This window comes from Zosterops lateralis, assembly GCF_965231275.1.
Source record: "Zosterops lateralis genome assembly, chromosome: 5".
Lineage (NCBI taxonomy): Eukaryota > Metazoa > Chordata > Aves > Passeriformes > Zosteropidae > Zosterops > Zosterops lateralis.
The window spans coordinates 42,511,232-42,532,934 of NC_139766.1; the positions used below are offsets into that span (position 1 = coordinate 42,511,232).

The 21,703-nt window shown below is 34.6% G+C and overlaps 1 protein-coding gene across 1 annotated transcript in view; it reads left to right on the top strand.

The window, feature by feature from the left end:
* The window catches only part of PDGFC (platelet derived growth factor C), a 123,472-nt gene that overhangs the window by 93,248 nt on the left and 8,521 nt on the right, over positions 1-21,703 (top strand). The gene's annotated exons all lie outside the window — the stretch shown is intronic.

A 21,703-nucleotide genomic window follows, 5' to 3' on the forward strand; every position in this document is an offset into this window, starting at 1 on the left:
TCAGCAGAGCTGTTATTCTCAGTCACTCTTTCGTGCTCTGTCCTGTCACTTACTCTGTGCTTACTGGTGAGCTGCTTTATTCAGTCAGGGCTGCCTAGTGATGGTTCTCAATTTTGACCAGCTATTCATTTATTAAAAGTCATGATTTTGACAGCACTGTGCCACCTAAACCCTCCTAGAACTTTATTGCAAAAACAATCCATATTTCATTTCTTTTGCCCATCTTCTCTTTGCCCCATATAGAAGCCACAAGAAATTGAGGGAAATCTTATAAACTCTTATAATGTACATTTGGGCCTCCATCTTCCTAGTGACTTGTTTAGTTTAAACTATGTCAGTTACAAGTTTGGCAAAGAAAACTTGATGTAATAAAGTCCATTGTTAGTTGGGGAGCGGGTGAATGGGATACTTGATGCCTGAGGTGCCATTAAGGAATGCATGACTGATTGCCAAAGTAGTTATTAATTATTCAGGGCACTCAGAACAAAGCAGCTCCAGTTAAAATTGAAGCTGGGGGTGACTGTATTCCCCTTCTTTTTTGGCATATGGTAGCATGTCATTTGTCATCAAAGATCATGCCAAAGATCTTTGAAAATAAAAGACTTAACCCTCTTTTATGCAAGCAAAGATGAAACTCCAGGCTGTCTAAAAACTGACCTGGTTTAAAAGTGACTTAGCAGGTGATTTGGGATTTTGGTGCAGTATCTGTTTGGATATGTGGGTGTCAATCCAAGAGAGTAGTCTGCTTTGGTTTGCTTTTCTTTTTTCTCCTTTTGATGCAGATTTTTTGTTAGTATTGGTCTTGCTTTTAGGAGTAATGAAGGCTAAATAGATATTCTTTTTAGAACTATCTAATAATACTTCCTTTATTTCATCCGGATTGGCTAAGCTTTGCTATTTAAAGATTAAGCATGTTATTTTTCATGGAGCCTTTTTAATTGAGCTTGTTGATTGAAACAGGCAAATAAAATTAAAATACTAATGGAAAAAGTGCATAAAACTAGAACAGAGTCTACAAATTTCACAGCAATCAGGTGTGTTTTTCACGTGTTTGTGCTGAAGCTCAAGAGATGCTTAACTGTGTCTGCAATAACTGGAAATTCATCCAGAAACATCATAAAGGACATTATTGATCTCCTAAATGAAGCGTTTTCTACACTCTCTTTAGAAGTGGTCAAAAGGTTTTAGCAATAAAATTATTTCAGGGTTTTTTAAGCCAAGGCAGTAGGAAGAGTGGGGAGAGTGGATGAGTGTTATGCAGCACTTTGAAATGCTACATGAAGTGAAAAAGAGCTGTGAAAATCCTTCATGTGGTAGGAAAGGCTCTAAAACAAAACCTCTGTATTCAGAGTTTCCACTGCTTAGGTACAGTGAATCCTTAGTCCAGATAATTGAACAGGCTACTAAAGATGGTCTGGTGTACAAGTTCCATGTATTATTTTTTTGTGTGTGTGGCAAAAAAATCATTGTAAATCAAAGATGTTTCAGAACTAATTCGTTCCTTGGAGATTCCATTTTGCATTAAATTTTTGCTTAACATCTTAGATGAGAGCTTAGGTAAGATGTTAAATATTATCCCAAAATACATAGATAGGAGTGAAATGCTTCAGTTAACCAAAAAAATGCAAAAAGTACAAACTGAGAGTGGCTATTATCCATGGGACTAAAATGAATGCTGGAGAAAAAAAGACTTTGAGGCAAAAACCCCTCTGAAGTATACTTTCTAATTAAATCATAATGCCTTTTTTTTTCTTGTGACCATATCTCATTCTGTCCCACGGACATCATAAAAAGTTTAAAGATGTGTGTGTGTGAAGCAGACTTGCAGAGAGACAAGGTTAGACAGAAATCCAACAAGATTATGGACCTGCAGGGAAGTCCATAGAAGTGTCTCCTTAACCTCCACAACCTGAGATGTTAGTGAGGATTTTCTGAGACTCGAAAAGGAGAGTGACGTTTTGAACCATTTTGATGTTGTCATTTAGTTCTTAAAAGGAATGAGTATACTGATCTGATAGCAAGTTTTGTACTTTGAAGGACAAGGATCCTTTCCTTTTGGCAAAAATCTGAATGCAGTTTCTCATGTTGTACATGTACTAGAAACCATTTATTTTGTATTTTTCTGTGATGTTAGTCTTGCAGGGGCTCAGGCTGAAAAGAATCGCCAATTGTTTCATTGTTTGTGGAAAAAAAGTAATTTAGTTTTCTTGGATTAAACTTTTTTACAAATTTATCACATATTTGATTAAGATTAAAATCATTTATTTGGGAAGTTTATTGAATATCATATTCCATATAATTGAGGCAAGAGATAAAAAAATCAGCTAATTTTCTTATTTCTAAATAAGTAGCAGTAATTTCAAAATTAAATGTAATTGCATTACTGCAAATGTCATGCTTTGGTGTTTTGTTCTTTACATCAAGTTCTCTGCAAGTTTACTTTCTGAAAAATTCAGGAGTGTTCAACAAATATCAAAGTGGGATTTTTTATGGAACAATAATATAAGTCTTAAAACTCTTTAATTTTTGAGTTTGGGGCTGTTTTTTTGAATGAAAGTATTGAGGGGCAATCACAGCAAATGACATGGACAAGATCTCAGGAAAACTACTCTCCTTTTAGTTGCCCAGAGCAGTATGTCCAAGTTAGATCACTCTGTGCCAACTTGTTTAAAGCAGAAATTATTACCACAAACAAGAATTGGGGTAATGCAACTGTAAAGGATAAGCAGGAACCTTTATTGCTACTTGTCCCAAATAATGTCTTTGATCACGTATGAACCCTCTCCCTCCACTTGAAAGCAGACCATAGAATGATTCAGTGGAAACAATTAAATACCCTAAAAAGTGAAAAAGTCTAGAAAATGTATTGGAAAAGTATTTCAACTACACAAGAGATTCTCTTTTCTTCATTTTCTGTAATTTACCCGAAGGCTTTTATTAAATTTCCATTTAGTAATGAATATTTATATTATCAGGGACTCTTTTTTAGTATTTAAAAACTTTATTAGTGTCTCATAGCATTTCAGCATAGAAGTTTCTGTATGCATATTTAACTTGGAAATTAGTTTTACATGATCTATCATTTACTTGTTTTTAGTGTTCTAGTGTAAATTTTAATATTGTGTACTCTTCTGTTTTCAAATATTTAAAGGTTTTCTATGAGGGTCCTCAAACAAAAAAAAAAAAAAAAACTTCAAGCAAGGCTATGACTTAAGAGCAGTCTGTGTGTATATAAAAATGTCACTCTTCAGCTGTAAACTCAATGATGTCATGTAACTGGAGCTTTGGATGCTACTTCAACAGAAATATTTCACAATGTTGTTCAAATGTTCCTTTAATCTTTCAAGATTTTTCTCTACTCATGGTTCAAGTTTATTTGTTCAATCTAATTGATCATATCTGTCCTAAAGAATGCAGTGTCTCAATACTTGGTATTTTTTTATTCAATCCTTTACTAAATACTTTATGAGCTACTTTTCACTTGATGTGTTTGGTTTAAAAAACCCAAGCCATCCTCCTCCCAAAAAACACAACAGAATGAAAAAAGGCAACAAAAAGTCCACACATAAAAATCCCACAAAAAACCCCAAACAAAAACCCCAAAGAACTCCCAGCACCACCTTCCTCTCCCACGAAGTTTTTTAGCAACTCGTATTTTTTTTACTTTAAGTACTACAGAATCATCTGGTTGACTACCCTTCTCCAATTTTCAGGATCAACATTTTTGAGAAAGCATGCTGATGGCTTCTCTACGAATTCCAGAGTAAAGTGATTCTATTCCATTCTTAAAGTAAACCCCTGTGTAGCTGGCACAGTCCTGATTTTTTGTTTTTCCTTTCAAATACTGAGGTGTTGTGTCTGACTTGGTTGCTAACTGAAAAAAAGGTGAGCAAATGTACATTTGATAGTAGGTTTCAGACAACACCATAGTTTTCATTTATGGCATTTAGGTGCATTCCTGTTCTGTCCCTATTGATTATTAGTGTCTTAGCTGTGCCACAATCCTCTCTCTTGCCTCACCCCACCAAAACAGGCAGTAACTTCTTAGAGTGGTGTGTACTGTGCTAAATTTTCATACTATGATTCTGGTAGAAATAGGCAAAAGCAGAAATGAAATTAAAGAAGCAGGGATAGAAGAGTGCAAATTCTTATTTTTTATTTATTTTTAAAAAATTATTTTTCACATGGTAGAGCTCTGAGGGGAAGCAGCTGTAGACATTTGAGATGAACTCAGCTGTGGGAGCAGCTTCTGTGGATGGTTTACTGCAGAATCTAGCTCCACAGGTTGGTAAAAGCATCTCTTTAAATTCAGGAGAAAAATTGACAGAGTAATAACACTGTATGGTAGCTTCAGGGTAAGAGTTTGCTTGTGGGAAGATTAATGTGGGATATTGGTAGTGGTGTTAAGACAAATCCTTTTTTTTCTAAAAAGGGATAGATAATAAGCACTATGGGAATACCAAAATTTGCACCTGTCTTGTCTTTGCAGTACCTGGCCTCTGGTGTTACAGATGGGGATTATGAGCTGTCATTTGTTAGCTTCTATAAGTGCTCAAAACCTTTTTAATGATGATGATGAAAGGTTTTAGCTGAAGAAGCCAGGATTGTTGTTGAAAAGCTTTCTGTTTTGTTTTCATGGGAAAGTCTAGAAAATCACAAAGCAGCCACATCTGTTCTTGCAATTATCTCAGACTAGGGAAGTAGACAAATTCAGGAAGGCTGCTTTCATGTTCGCTCCTAGTTGGCTAATTTTGTTTAAAAACTGTAATTGTTTAAAAACAAAATGAAATTTAAAAAACTTGCATGTGGAAATGGAAGGCAGTTTGTTTGGCAAAAGACATTTCCAGATGCTTGACTATTAATTTCACTCTGATTTTGAGCTGAGCAATAAATCACAGGAAAAAAAATAGTAAAGATAATTTACAAGGAGAAATAAAATGCTGGGCTTCATATTGAAGGGTGTCTTTTAATGCATGAAACCAGGTTTAAAAGCATTGGAAAGGTGGAGATGTAAAAGCAGATGACAAAGCCTTTCCAAGAAATTCTGCATGTAGTCCTACAGGCACTGTGGAGGTAGGTGGATTCTAATTCTAATTCTTTCTCTGTCAGCTGCAAAAAGGTTTCTTGGAGGAACTGTGTAATAACTCTACCCTGACATCCCTTACAGCAGTTCTTGGTCCTGTCTGAGTGTGTTGGGAGGATGGGATTTTCAGTGTAGTGGTGTAGATAATTAAATCAATATGGTGATTTATTGTTCAGTATCTGGCTCTGGTGTCTTTTGGTAGCACTTAGCTTCAGAGTTTGTCGGTAGACATCTCTTATTCTAAATATTCTTCTAATAATATGACCAGCACCCTTTAAAAATCATGACCATCTTTAACAAGACAGATGCTGTGCTAAGGAAATTTTGTTAGAAATCAGTATCTTCGTGGCATAGTAAATACAATTCCTGAATTTGAATTTCCAAGTGTTTTGTTTTCACTATTTTTCTTACTGGACCTGCATCTGAGTGTTTAAAAGGCCACTGTCTTTGAAGCTTGAAAACCCCTAAGATTAAAAATATATTTGAAAACAGATTTTTGCTAACTCTATGCAACCAACCTTGAACTCCCCTGACTGACAGAACCAAAATGACTAGGTAGCCGAGGAGAGTAAGATCACTGATTTGAGCCAAATTATCAAACCCTCTCAGTCATCATCTGTATTTTTGAGGGGAAAGGATCAAATGCCAAATAATTTTTAACTTTCTAACTGGAAGGACAGTTAGCCACATATCTGTAAGCTTTTAATATGTAATCTGTTAATAGGGTTGCCCTTGCTTATCTTCTAAAATCATTCAGATCTGCTGAACTCTTCTGATTTGTGTGTGCATATTTGTCTTTGGGCTTTTCAGTGTAAGGTGTTCTGGGTAATCAAAAGTTAATAATAAAATACTTCCTGTTCTTAAGTCATCTGTGTAATGCCTCTTTGGTTTGGAGTTCTTGTCTTTTAGTTTAAATAAGTTCTGTCATAGATCTCCTCCTGTTTGCACTCTGTCAATACATAAAACTTTAAATACTGTATTTACTTTATTTAATTGCCTTTCTGCTTAAGAAAGTCATAGTCACCTTTCATGAAAGAAAAAATATCCTTTTTGCATTTGGGTGCCAAAAATAGCAGTAATCTTTGATGCAAAATTAATGTGGAATTAAGGTTCATAAGAGTGTTTTGAAACTATTTGCTGGTTTAAAAACTTCAGAGTATAGCTCAGCTTTTCACCAAAAATCAAAGGTAAACGGTCAATTTAACAGTACAGGGACAACTAAAAATTTTCAAAAAGATTTTCAATTCTTTAAATTGGAAAACTAACTTGCTGTTAAAGAAGGAAAAAAATCTTAAAATTTCCATTATAAAGTCTGATATTTCATCACCTGAAGCTTACAAAGGAGTTTTGAAAATCAATCCATTAAGAAGTATTAAAGTGTGAAGAGGACCAACTTTTCTGTACACGCCATTTCAAAGAAGTTGTTGATAATTTTAAAACACTTATGCCCATCTAAGGAGCATCATTAAACAAGTCATACAAAGCCACAATTTACTAAACCAGTGCTATATAAAAAATGCTAATGGATACTTTGTAGATAAAACTGGCCTAAATTTTGTGGTTTATATTTGAAAGATTAACAAACTATGAAGATGTAGTCATAATGAAAATCTGAAACCAGAGAAAAGTGATTTTAATAACACATTTACTTTCTTAATTTTTCTCTAAATTAGATTCGCTGATAAATTATGAGAGTATAATTACTTTTGAAAGACTTCTCCATTGTCCTTAGTTAAATATTTTCCAAAGGTAATCTCCAAATCGAGCAATTAGAGACTTAGTAATCAAGCAATTAGAGAATTCCCCCCAAAAAAAACTATGAAGAAACACATCTGGCATGGGGTACAACATGTGAATTTTTCAGTTTAGATCTTTGATACCCTCCTTTGAAGGGTATTTTTCTTTCTGCAGGAAAAAGATGGCAGCTTGTTTCTCCCAGGTATTGAGGTTCAGAGGAGAAAGAGAAAATAAGATTCAAGTTACCCAAAGGGTGATAACTGGCAATTGCTATAGTTCCAAATTTTCATGGTTAGGTAATTTTGTTTACAAAAGGTGTTCCTATGGGCTTTATCAGATGAAAAATTGTATTTTAAACTTACTTTAACAATGCACCATCTTGAATTTATTATTGCACATGTTCTTTCTATTCATATACAACACTACTGAAATTTCAATAATAATAATATACTTTCCAAATTATGGGCTTGAAATCTTTGGAAGTTTTGATTCTAGTTCTTTTGTCATTTACAGTGTGACTGGTGACAGATTTTTAAATATACATTTCCCATTCTCTTCAACAGGATCTATTAGATATTGTGAGTCTGCAAAACAATGACCAAACCATCACAATGATAGTCAATGATAGTCACATTATTCAATCCTAAATGGATTTTTTAGGGTTTTAAAAAAATATTAATTATTTAATTAATTGATTGATTAATATTTGTTTCCCTATATGTATTTATTACACCGAGATTAATGTTTTGCCCAGCATCTATGTATTCCTCTATCTCCTAATTAAGTGAATTATATACTGTGGACCAGATTCAGTAATGAAGTGGAGATTGCTTGCAGGAATTAAACTTTGATGCTAATCAGGTTAAAAACAGTATTGATGCTCTCATTCTGAGATTCCAGTCAGTGGTTATCCCAAAAAATTGGTTTAATTTTCTGTGGGATAAACTGAATTGTAGGAGATAAAAAAAGAGTTGTCAATGTTTTAGTTTAGTTTTACTGAAGCATCCTAGTTTCTCAGAATTGTCTTTGACAACGTAATAGTTGCTAAGGTAACCAATATCTAACACTAGTATATTGTTTGAGAAGAGAATGTAACCTGAATTGTTAACTAGCAAAACTAGTCCCCTTCTGACTTCTTAAATGAAATATAACCTTACAAAGGGAATTTATACTTGTTTAAATTCAGGCAAATTACATTAAGTTTGTGGTGATGTACTCAAAATGACAATTTGTCTTCCCTACCATTCCCCAAGTGGTTAGTGCTCGTGCATCCTGATTTGTTCATTCAAATCTTTGTTTGTCCACTGGGACTTCCCAGATAATCTGAAAGATGCAAAGTAGCTTCAAATAAATAGTAAATAATGGAAGAAGGCTAAGAACATGATAATACTATTTTCTTGGCAATTAGGTATCTCAAATGTATAAACATTTACAAAAAGATAAAATATTTCTCCAAATACAAGCCTAAGACTTCCTTCAGCAAAGCGTGGTGGTCACCACAGTCACTTTACTCAACTTGTTTAACATTGCTTTGTAAGTGTAATTCATGCAGTGAATTCATGTAATTCAATTATGTTTCATTTTTGGTATTTTTAGCCTTCAGAATGTGTTTTTATGTAAACAAACAGATCATATCCTGGGGCTTCACTGGGTAGGGCAGGTGAGAGAAATCTCACCAGAATTAGCCATGCAGATCTCTTCAGTGAGTGTTCTTGACTGGTGTTTTCCTTGTAAAGTCATTTCCCTCTCCCCTGCACCCCCCACTCCCTTTTTTTTTCTTTTTCCCTGTCTTCTTCCAGTGTCTGTCCATCATGCCCTGTAAAAACCATACCATGGTATATATTCAGTGATCACTGTTTGTAACTAATGCTTTCTTAATATCATCTTAAATTATCTTCTTATTTGTCTTATTTCTGAGACAGTCCTTTGTTGGGGATGCAAAAGAGCATTTTCACTGGCGTGGTTGTGAAGTAGATTTTCTGACTTGATCAAAGGATAATCGTGTGGTTAGTCAGTATCTTTCAGTCCAGTAGGCTAAGGCAACAAAACACTTTGTTTTCTCTCTGTTGAACCTCACATTGCACAATGTCTGCAATTCACAGAACACCATATTTCTTATGAGCTGGAAAATTCAGGTGCAACCGGTGCCTCACACTTTGGTTTTTTACTTAAACTGATAATAAGCCCTACATCTAACCACTTCCTAGATTGCAGTGAATAGGAGCTTGTGAAACCACAATTAATTAAAGTTTAGAAAACCACAGTTTTTGATAAACTGTGTTCTGCAATTAGCTCCATATATTCTACATTAAATCATCAGAAACCGACAGTATTGCTGAATCAGTGAATGGGAAAATAAGAGGCACAGGCATATTTTAAGTATATATACAAGCACAAAAGTATGTTTCAGAGCATAAATATTAATTTTTCAAATGGGTGTTAAAAAGGGTACATGAGGAGAATAGAATGAGAAGTGCCTCTTTAAAAGCCTTTGCAACTCTTTTAAAATCCTGCTTGTGGCAGGACTGGGGCCACAAGCAATGCCTGAATAGACTTGTTTAAAGTGTTACAAGGAAGATTAATGGCTGGTTGAGAACATAAAGCAGCATAATTTTCTATCATTTCTGTTGAAAAGAGTACCCATACCCATACTATGTTAATAGCAAACCCAAATGAATATAATTATCTCTCTATCCATCTATATCAAGATACTTGATCTAGTTGACCATCAGATTAATTAGAAATAATTTGGTCACATCTGTGGACAGTGACATTGTTATAACTGAAGATATCAGGCTTAATGGAAGACAACTGACTACCTAGCAGTCCTCAGGAGAATGGTATTTTCTCTAGAAAATATTGGATTTGTTAGTGCTATGGCTTTATTACGTGGCAGATGCCATCTTTCCTTCTTTTCTTTTTTTTTTTTTTGTCAAGGAAAGGGCTTAAAAGGAATTGAATGTACAAAGGAAAATGCATATTTATTCATTATAGTAAAAGTAATTAGACTGTTCCAAAGATTTACTTAATTTTTAATAACACTAAGAATCAAGCTGAGGCAGCTGTTTATAGTGGTGCCTTAAGATTCAACCTGTTCTATTTTCATGAATTTCTACGTGCTGTAAGCAGCACCAAATTTCATGGGAGACTATTAGAAGTAGAATAAAGCAGTCCGCTTTCAAATCATCTTTGAAGGATCAATTTTAAACAGCTTTGAAAAAGTAGAGCATGGCAGAAATGCAGCTACTTTTATTTTATAGCTGATACTAAAACCATCTTCTCAAGTGTGTTATATTACGTACTATTTTGAGGTTTCAAAGAAATTGTAAATGATACTACCAAGGAACATCTGCTACTCCTGACTTTTAATAAAAAAACCTGTGACTCCCTAATTTTCTTCAAGAGAAAGTAGCTAAATTAAAGTCCAAAATTGGAGCACTTTCATTCTTATTTTAGTTAAAGGCTTGTGGTTTGATATTCAGCTAAAAAAAGAAATGTGTTTTCCTACCAGATATTCTTTATTTAGATATTCTGGCATGCAATTATTTATTTTTAAATGTACCATTAGTTTCCTAAATCCAAAGGGTTAAAATGTACAAATTGACAGAGTTACTGAGGAAAAGAAATGTTTGGTTATGTATTCAGAAGAGCTTCTGGCATAGTTAGTCAAAACAGATTTTAAAATTATTTAGAATTAATTTGTTTCTAAAATTCAGCTTGTCCCTCAGCATAATTTTACAGATCTTCTAGAAAGATCAAGGTTACTGGGTAGATGCTTTGCATTACAATCACAGAGATGCAAGGCTGGAAGGGAACTCAGTGGGACTGGACCTTTCCTAAGCAATTGTCCTGCATTAAGCAGGGAGTAGATGATACATTAAGCTCATTTTTGTCAGATTCTAGTGCTGTTCCTGGAGTCCAGGGATGAAGTTTTCAGACATTCCTTGAGTCATCTGTTGCACCCTTATATATTGTATAAAACCTTTTTCAAACACTGTAATTCTTGTCATTGATTGACCAGGGTACAGCTGATCATCTGATGCTCTTTTGCATGTTTGTTATCTCCTGTCAACCTGCTCTTGTCGAGATGAAAGAAAGTTGTGTTGCGTAATCTTTTATCATGGTTCATGCCTTTGTTTTCATCTTGCTCTTTCTTGTGAATATCCTGTTTCTGTCTGTATCTCAGATAAGTGCTGGAGATAAATCTGAACACTGTATTTCAGCTGAGACCTCTCTAGCAGCTCAGTATCTGGTTTTTTTGATGTTGTTCTGAAAATATCTGAATGAGATTTGTTGACTTTTTCAAATAGGATCCCATCCTCTCTTATTCAGGTTTTGGTCTCCTCTGTAACACTATTTATCCTGCTTCAGACTCTACTTACAATTTTGTGTTGATGTTCCTAATATTTTACTTCTAAATGCAAGGGATTTCAAAATACTTTTTCTTAGATTTCTCTGATTAAGCATACTTTCCCTATTAATTTTGACTTTTATTTGTTGTGCAATCACATAACTACTTGTGTGAGTAACATATATCCAAGTATAATGAGATAATATGAAATGTTTGATGACACTAAGAATGGATTTATTAGGACAGAGATGAGGTTCTTTCCCTGCAAAGTAATTCTTTGTTCAAGGACTTTTTACCTTCAAGGCAGGACAAGCTCTGATTTGCAATGTCTGCTGTACAGGAATGTTGGGTGTGTTCATTTTATTGTGATATGAAATGAACAGAAAGCTGTTGTGGAATGCAATTTAATATGTATAGAGAAGGATCAAATTAAGTAGTGTTCACTGTAGAAGTAATTTTCATTGTCTTTTACAAATACACTTTCCAGTAGTAGCAAACGCTCATTCCCAGTGTTCAATGTTTGATGAACCTCCTGTGAATATACTGGGATAAGAAAACATTTTCTTAAGAACACCTACCTATTTCCAGTGGGGAGGTTCCTAGAGGGAACTTAAAGAGCAGTTAAATTTGATTAAGTTCTTATATGTGTTTTGAGTAAAATGAGTAATTTTAAAAAAATGTCTGCAGACATAACTGTGGCTAGCTATCTCCCCTGTCATAGAAGAATGTAAAAAACTCTTTTCTATTCAGAACAGCTGCACTTTTGTTTACTATTTATTCCTTGTCAGCTACTGTCAGTCAACTAAGAACAAGGGCTTTGTTGCAGAAAATAAAAAAAAGGCTTTTGTAAATCGTAAATATAGCAGACACAAACTTTTCCTGCTTGAATTTTAGGTGTGTCTATAAATATAGGGATTAATAGTCACGGTAACCCCATTTGCAGTAAGATCTGAGCAAACATTCTTCAGGCTACATCTACAGGCCCTTCCTGCCATCTGCTTGCAGGAATCTCTTTTTGCATTGATTCATTTGGGCACTTCATTTGCTGTCAGTTCAACTACAATGTTATTCCTCCTTTTTGATGATAGTTTCTTATCATAAGCAAAATTCATGTTGTCCTGTTCTCCTGATTGAAGTAAAAGATGTACAATTCAGCCTTCAGGTATGTATACTGGACTTGCATATTATTAAAGTTGAAAAAAGCTAAGCTGTGGTGGAATCCTATTCTGCTAAAGTTCAGCTAAATCTTGGAGCCAGGGTCTCTGTAAAATAAATAAAGAATGTAAAAAAAATACAAGGATATAATTATAAATATTGAGAAGAGATATACTCTCTTTCTTGTTCCCAGTATTTGATATATAAATTTTCATAAAGTTTCCCTTCCAGAAGGGAATTGCAGGTATAATACAACATTCATCAAAATACGACAACCTAGAAAATTGCATTTAACTGTATATTCAAAAATGAAGGTAAAGGGTTTATTTATAGCAGCATTTGAAAAAAACACTTCTTACTTAGCTGTCAACTCATGCATTTGAATGTCCATGAAGGAATATTTTAGTGCAGTGTAATGTCACTACTATTTGAAACAGGCACTAAATACCCTACCTCTTTAATCACAAGGACAGTACAAACACAAAACAAAAACTACCTTAAGAGCTTAGGGTTGAAACATAAAAAGGTAATTGTGGGTATATTCAGAAAATCATCAAGCAGTGAAATATTGATGTAGTTTTAGAAGGGTCTGTGTAGTGTTCTACTTTAACTCTTCAGTGAGAGCATTATGAGGAGAAAATATCACACGGAAAAGTCAGCAAGTAATCAATGTAGAGTTCTGCCCTGCAAATGGGTACAAGACTGCAATGAATCTTAACAATGAGCTGGATTAAGCAGAGAATCAACTTTAAATGTCCTTAAATATTGTGATGAGTGGTTAATAAGGGAGAGTTGAAAGGAAGGAACTAAGACAGAGAGGACAGAGTAACTACCTGGATAAATATTTTATGTTTCCAAAACTTAACCTGCAGCAGTCAGCAGCAGTCCCATGAGATGTGAACAGTTGACCACCTGTCCTGCACATTCCCTCACACGTTCCACACATTGTAAGGATTCACTGCAGCTGCTAATTTGTTTAGGACAGTCCTGTGAATATAAAAAAGAAAATGCCATCAGACATGAAGGTTATGATTTCTTAGCTATTGGGGGATTTGCCTGTTTTAGGACCTTGCTGCAAGCACACGACAAGATCTTTCTACAAAGAAAGATCTTATGAGATTGTGATGAAACTGTACTTCAGTAAATTATTTTGGTACTTCATTTTGCCTGTACCCAGTCTACTTTCAGTCATTTTCAGCAGGTACTTTATCTGTATAAACATACTTCATACCCTTTAAAATGTATATATAGATATTAGTATTGCCAATGGTCTGAATTAGACTAAATATTTTTATTAAGCATTTAAATTGTACAAGACATAACATTATCTACTGTGTTACAGCTTTTTTAACTTGCAGTTATAGTCCTCCCATGTGCTCAGGCATGAGACTGGAACAGCCAGATAGTTTTAAATTCATTTCATAAATTCAGTTTGAAAATGTTATAATGAAAGTTACTCTGAAGTTCAGAAATCAAAATATTTAGCAGTTGTTACTAGGATACAAAAGGTAGACTTTTTCTTATGGCATAGATATATATAGTTATATGGTGTGGGAAGAGCTCACTCTAAATTTTGTTTAAAAGACTCATTTAGAAGAGAGAAATGTACAAAAAAGGAGAGAGTGCTCTCTAAAAATTAAGATTTTGAAAGTAGTTATGATTTAAATGTTACTCTGCCACAAGTATACTTAATAGGAACCCAGACTCTGGGATAATAAACCTAAAATTAGTTTGTATATCTACAGTAATTTGAAAATGATAAAAAAAAGGACAAATTATTTCAGGAAGTAACTCAAGATTAAAACTGACATACTGATTCAACTTTGAAGTTTCTTGTCTTGGAGATAATCTATGCTGTAACTTGTTCTATACTATTATCACGGTCTAAGTGTTTGCTTTATAATGCTTCCTGTTCAACTCAGTGAATTTCAACTTCATCAGGTCCTGCTTTCAGGATAGCAAGGCTGGGTCTTTGCCTACTAAATCAAAATATGTCCAAGTATTGAGATGTCTTATATTTCTTTGAGTCTTCTATATAGAATCCTATTCACTACTGTATCCACAAATTCCTAATGCAATCAAATATGATTAAAAACCCATTAGAAATGGCAAAAAAAGGCATCAGAATTTGACTTCCATTGCAAATATCTAGTTGAATCTGTAAGCTCTCTGGATTCTGGGGCTTGCAGGGGTTATATGCTTCATGGTTTGAGATCTCTGCAGTTGTCAAAATGCTGGCAACACAGCTTTCAAGCAGAGCTGCTTATAAATTCTTCTCTCCTTAAATAGCCGAGAGTAAATAAATCAGTGAATCAAAGTTCTTACCCAAAAGAATACAAGAATCACTGGGTCATTTTGTAAAAAAACCCCAAAAATATTTCCAGTAAAGGAGAGGCAGGTAATTTTGTAGTGCTTATGACATACTCATGAAGTAGCACATCTTTTTTCAATGAGACTTACCAGGTGCACTGAAAAAATCAATGTGCAACTGCAGCCAAGAAAGATAGTTGTGTCTGTGTATATATTTCCCAGGAGCAGAATCCTCTAAAACTATATGATGAAGTGTATTGACAATAAGATCTCCCATACAACACAGTGCTGAGCATCAGTTTTCTTCTTTTTGCCTTTAAAATGAATTAATGTGATTTATCACTGATATATATGATCACAGAAAAAAATCGAACTGTATTTTATGCATATAAACATATGTATAAAAACAACTATTTATGTACACATACATGATTATAGATATAACTAACCAACCACTAAAGTTTTTTGAAAATAGCTTCCAGAGATTATTGGTGGTGATGGCATCCTCTGAGAGTTAATGAACTAGCTCTGAATGTGTCAGCTCTCTCTTCACAGTGTCTCTCACACCTTTACTGTCTATTTCAAAAGGTGCAAAGGCTTCAGGCAATAAGCTGCAATTTGCTAGAGAAACACTGATGATTAGTGACATCCTGTGCTATTTCCATGCTACTTGGTTCCTTGGGAGCATCTTGCAGTTGTTTCCAGCACAATTAGAATTCCAGGCCTTCTCTGTGAAATGCACAAAAACTCTGTTTAGGGGAATATTCAAACATTTTCAAAACACATTTTGTCTCAAAAGTTTAGCCTGAGGAGATGTTATGCTTTTAGTTAAGCTAAAACTAAATTGGACTGTTATCCAATGCTACTTTTGCACATCTTTATTCTTTTATTCCCACCTGTGACAGGCAAAACCAGAAAGGCACAAAGGTGTTCATTTTCCCTTGTGATCTCTGATCTCTCTCCTGTTGGTGGTTGTGGAGAGCAGAGACTAGGCAGTATTCAGAAAGCAATCCTCAAAATGCAGCAAAAAAAGTATGGATGTAGAGTTTAGAAAGCCATCTCTGGCTTTAAGATGTAAATTGGTGCAAGGGCATGCATGGATACCCAGTAAATGAGACGGTGGATGGGAGCTGTGGCAACCTTTGTGACTTCCATCTCTGCCATGTGCAATAAACATCCTCTCATCCTCTCCTTGTTCCTGGTTTTGGCAGCCTAAATGGATTATCTGCCGCTGTGGCTTTATTATTATTATTGTTATTATTATTAATAATATTTTTTTTTTTAAAATTCCTTTGCTTAAGAAATAAGAAGAGGATCATGGAACTTTATTTTCTCTACTTGAGTGTTTGCACACAGGCCCAGGTACAGATTCTTTCACTTCCTTCTGCCTTGCAACTTGAACAGGACTAACACTTTCTTAGTAGTGCACATTAATGTTGCACAGAGAGGATATCTTTATAAATGAGACTTTCCCAAGTGCTTTTTTCTTTTGTACTGCATAGATGCAAGCAAGTAAAAATGTGTGCTTTTTCGTGTAGGTCAGGATTCCTAGAGGCTTTTCACACCTATTACTGCATGTACTTATGGGAGAAAACAAGGAGGCATTGTTATGCAGAGAAATTTGTGTCCTCAGGGCAAACTCAAAAGAGTTGGATATCTGCTTTCTCTCATAGCTTCTAATGATGTCAGTAGGAGGGTTACCTGTGATTATAAAGGAAGAAAACAGGCTCTGTACTGTGCATATTACAAGAATGTACATGTACTATAAGTTTCAAAAGCATATCTTAAAATCTAAGCAGGACTTGGAGTGTTCCTGTAAATTAATTTTAAAAAAAACCCAAAAAACTCTAAGGATATTTCATTAAAAGACATATGTTATTTCTTTCAAATTACTGATCCTAGTTGGCTTTTAGAAGAGACTAGGTTCCTTTGAGGTTTTTACAGAGTCCCTTCTAGTTTGATTAAACTACACTGATATTTATTAGTTTCTCTGAACTGTGCCAGCTGATGAATGGGACATAACTCAGAAACTGCTTGACAATATTTTCTGCAAGACAAGAAAGGAAAATAAAAAGTGGGTATTTCTTTTGTGGGGAGGTAATTATTTTAGACATAGTATGCAGTACTTGTAAGTGTCCTGTCATGCCAAGTATTTGACTCACTTGTTTTTGTTTTTCCAGTCTTAACTTTAGTGCTTGCGTTATTAAACACGAAATTCCTTACCCCTGGTGGCAGCAACCTAACATTGCTATTTTTTGCCTCGCCTTTAACTGGAAGAGGGTAGTGTTAGTGCCTTTAGAGTGTTAGTACTCCTATCCTGAGAAATGGGAGCACAATAAAGGCTTTTCTTATGACATAATAATGCTTAAGAGCTGATCTTGTGTGGATTGTAGGTCAGTGTTGTTATGTTCTGAATTGTTTATCCTTGGAGCAGGTACACTTCAAGGAAAGAACATACAGTGGCAAACAGGAAAGGTTATAATATCCAGTCTCATATCCAAATCTTTATCTGGTATCTGTCTAACACACTTCTGGATTCTTCAGGTAAACCAATAGAGTATCTAAAAAAACTTTGTTGTATTCATTCTCTCACAGAGCTAGTGAGATCTACAAATTGCCTTTATGCTCATTTTACAGATTTGATAGGGCTGTGTTACAAACCTGTAGGCTGTGAAATTCCTGGTGCCAGAGTGAATCTAAAGCTGTATTTGTTAGCAGCTTGCTGTGCTTTAGCTGTGGTGGCTTTGCTGTTGCAGGTCTGTGCTTCTTTTTCAGAAGTTTGCCTCTTGTTTATTATTCTGCCACATACACAGTCATGCTGGCATAGCAAGGAGATGTAAGGTGCTTTACATTTTGAAGGTTTGGCCCAAGTACTGTGCTCAGGAAAACACAAGAAATAGGTGTCAGCACAAGAAATTAATCATAAATTAATCATAAGTTTTCAAGTTAGGCTACATACGAAATAATACTTTAGGCTTGAACTTCAACTGGATTTGAAATTTGTTTGTGAAGTTTTTTGTTCAGATCTGCTGCTTCAGTGAGGGTTGACTTCTTACTCTATTTAAAGTAGTGTCCTACTCTTTTCCCTTTGAGAAAAAGACCAGATTTCTATAATAGGGTACAACTAACATTGTGAGCACCACAAGATGCATTTTAGTCCCTAAATGTTTTCTGGGGCAGTGTTATGTGGGATATTCCAGGCTGGATAGTCTTGTGACATTACTGTGTATTATTTCCATCCTTTTTTTTCAACCTGTTGCCTAAATTTTGTCTATTGACCTGTCTTGTACATTTGTAAACAACTCAGGGGATTTCTGTGTGGTATTTGTTTTGATAGAGCTAAGTGCATGTACAGAAATACAATATAAACAAACCTGAAGAAAATTCTGTGCGATCCAACACTAATTGTCATTCTTGGCTGTTGTACAGGCCAGCAGAAGTTCAATGCTTTCTGCTCTGGTTTTCATCCTGAATCATTTTAACTAACAATAAATAAATATACAACTGTTCATCTCTTTCTTAGTTCTAAGCATATTTATGCTTATTAAAGTAATTTGAAATTGTTTCCTGGGCAGAAAAACAGAAACAAACCACAGTATGTTTTCTTTACTAGAAGAATTACATAGAGAACTTTATGTATTTGTCAAATCTATCTTGACAGAAATTATTCATGCTCAGGAAAAAAAAATAAGAAAGGTGATCTCAAACCTAAAACATTGGTATAAGTTGAAAATGTGTTGCTATGACAGAAAAAGTGTTTACTGTCAATTAGTATTTATTATAGCAGAGTTTGGGCAGCATCACTTCCCAGAAAATGGTTTCCACCAGAAAAGACATTTTGGATAGCTGCTATATTTGGACAGCAGAAATGTCTCTGCTCCTGGGTTGTATCTCCCCTGTCAGATAAATAAATATATGTAAAATCAAAGGTTGTTTATTTTTTTAGCTGACCTGTTAGGGGAGACATGAGAAATTTCTGTGGAGTAAATTAGATGATGCCATCTATAGAATAAATGTCCAGGTGACAGATGACTGCTTCATTATTAGATCATTATCTCTATCAATGGTGAGCAGAAAAACAGCTAGAGATTATCAGTGGTCCTCCTGGGAGGCTTTCCCACCACCATTCTGCTGTGAAATGGCATCTCTTTGACACCCACTGGCTACTGATGTCATAGCACAGCACAGGGAGCGCTTTGAGAACACTAGTGAGTGTCAGGCACTCAGCTGGAGTGAGGGAAGTAGGACTGCCTAGAGAAATATAGATTAAATAACAACAGGAGTGATAGACTTACTATAAAGTGACTGAAAAGACTGAAAGCTTCAGGTAAAAAGCATTTCAGCATTTCTGAATTGCAGCTACGATGTTACTTTTCAGAGTTATGCTGAAGTTCTGCATTTTCTTGTTCTAGAAGGTGTGTACCATCAATGAAGTTGAGTTTTAATTTCTTGCATCAAGTCATTTCTGCTTTCCACTCTGAGTAAAGCCTTATAGCATGTGTAAACTCTGCCTATAGATGACAAACTTTGAGAGAGTCAAGTGAAATTATAAATTGTGTAGAATTCCAATACATAGTTTTAGTCACTGGAAGAAGTACCACTTATGCTACCCTGGATATTCTGTCCAAAGGACTTAAATTATGAAATAATTAGTATCCATTAGCAAGTAAAAACAATGTAAAGTATAATTAGAAGTATCATTTATCTTGAACAGTTTATTGAATTGAGACTTTGTAAAGGTTGTTATGTCATAAATTCATACAGCATTTATAGCTTTAGTATATCAATTATCTTTAATCTTTGGTACATTTTAACTGTCATATAAATTGACTAATATTAAGGATTATTGAAAAAAACATTCTTAATCCTGAGATCCTGATGACTTTATTCTATAACATTCAAAGTTGTATAAATTTGCTGTTTCTTTCTGTTTTGGGCTGCTATGAGAATGACTAGAAAGTGGCAACTTTGCACATTAAGTGCAATGATTCACCATATTCTCACAACATTTTAACTCAACCAAATGCCTCTTGAATCCAGAATACCATAAACTAATGGATTACATGCTACATATGTGTTGTTTAGTGTGCATGCTGTAAGTTGTGAATATGGAAATAGATTCTAGATCAATACATTTTCTTCTAGAATCCACCTGTTTCTCTGGCAACAAAAATCCCACCAGAAAAAAACACTGAGGTAAATTCTTCAGCTGAAAACAAAAGAGAAGCCTTCTTTATTTTTTAAAAAATTTCAGTTCTTAGTTCTATGATTGATTGTGTTTGTCATGTTGGTAAAACCCTGCACCTTTAAACCAAGAACTGTGGCTGTTATAGCGCTGTGGAGAAAAACAGGAAGAAAAAATTTGGAATGTTTATTTTTTGGACCATCTGAATTGCAGTGTCACAGCACTGTTATGAAGCTTACTAAGTAGCATATTTTGCTAAGAGCAACTATTTAAATTATAGACCAGAATCCATTGCTTTATTATCATAATGTAATAGGTCAGCATGTAACTTGTTTTAGCACAGGCAATGGAGCAAAGGGAAGAAGGAATATTTTAATATTATGAAAACCACATTCATTCAGAATGGGAAACAACTGTTTCACCAATTCTATTGGAAATAATTAGCAAGATATTGCTAAAAATTGTAAAGTTAACATTTAATCTATGTTTTGTGTTATTTTTTGCAAGACTTCCAGTTAAAAAGCAGCACAAATCCATCTAGTGGCTGCATTTCTTGAAGTTGTAGAGAGATAAAGCCTTAAAGCAAAAAACAGGAAGGCCATGGTGGTTACTCCCCTTTGCTGCTCTTTCAACCACACATTTAGCTGAAACCAAAACTGCATATTTAATAGAATTTAGAGGACAGACAGAAAATAAAATACTATTATTGGTATGGGATACAGCTACCACAGGAATATATATTTTAGAAAACTTCTGCGGAGTGAGTAGTGTTGCAAGATTTTTTTTACTAAATCTTCTTTTCCAGCGTAACTGTTACATTTCTCATCAATTTCCCTGATCATTTTGAAAAGGTAAATGACTACCTACCATCGATGGAAAAAATTACAGTATATACACACTTCACATTACAGTATTGAGAGTGCCATTTTGAAACTATGTGGTATGAGGAGTTTTAAATATAGATATCTATATAAACACATATTCTTATCCTTTCCATCCTCTAAATTGGCAGCATGTTCCAATTTTTCTTCATCTCTCTCAAACAATCCAGATGAATTGCTCTGGTGCAGTATGGTGTACATAATGTCTGTAGTAATGTCTGCACACAGAAAAGCCTTAAAGCCTTAAACTTCAGGTGCTTAAGAAGCAGCTTCCTTGTTAGGCTTACCTTCCTCCTGTTTTTATTCTTTTGAAAATATGAATCAATGCATAATTTTAAAACAGATTGTAGAGTGAACAAAACCAGACGCCTCACTTTGCTTGAATTGTCTGTGACTAAGTACTCCTGTCCACTGAGTTTGTCAGTGAGATTTGTGCTGTGGTAAAATACGTTTTTAGGACTCAATTTCAATGTTTAAATACTTTTGATTTCATTTGGAACATTTTTTTCTCTTCGTAAGGGAGAAATAATTGTAGTTATGCCAGATGTTGCTATTACTGTGTTCATTATTGTTTAACCAGAAGCATGGTTCTTAGTGCTGTATGAAACACAACTGATGGATTTTTTTTAATCTATAGATGAGAGTAAGAATATTTGCTGTCTTTGTGCTGGAGTATGCTAATATTTTGCATTGAAGGACAAGAAGATAAAGATTGTGGCTAAGTTTCTGAGGAAAGGCAGAATGTGAAATGTTTCAGATTTTTAGAAGGGTTTGGGAAATGCCTGTAAATGGGGCCATATTTTTAAATCACCCTTTGTTCTATTTCTGAAGGCCAATCTATCACTCAGTGAAAATCTTCAAAGGTGTAGTGGCATGCTAGCTGCAAGGCTGGAAATGCAAGAAGTAGGCAAACTCTGCAGTGGGAGTTTGTTTACAATTATTGCCAAAGAATAATTAGGTACTTTTTGACTCTCGTCATTTGTCTTGCTAGATAAACTGTA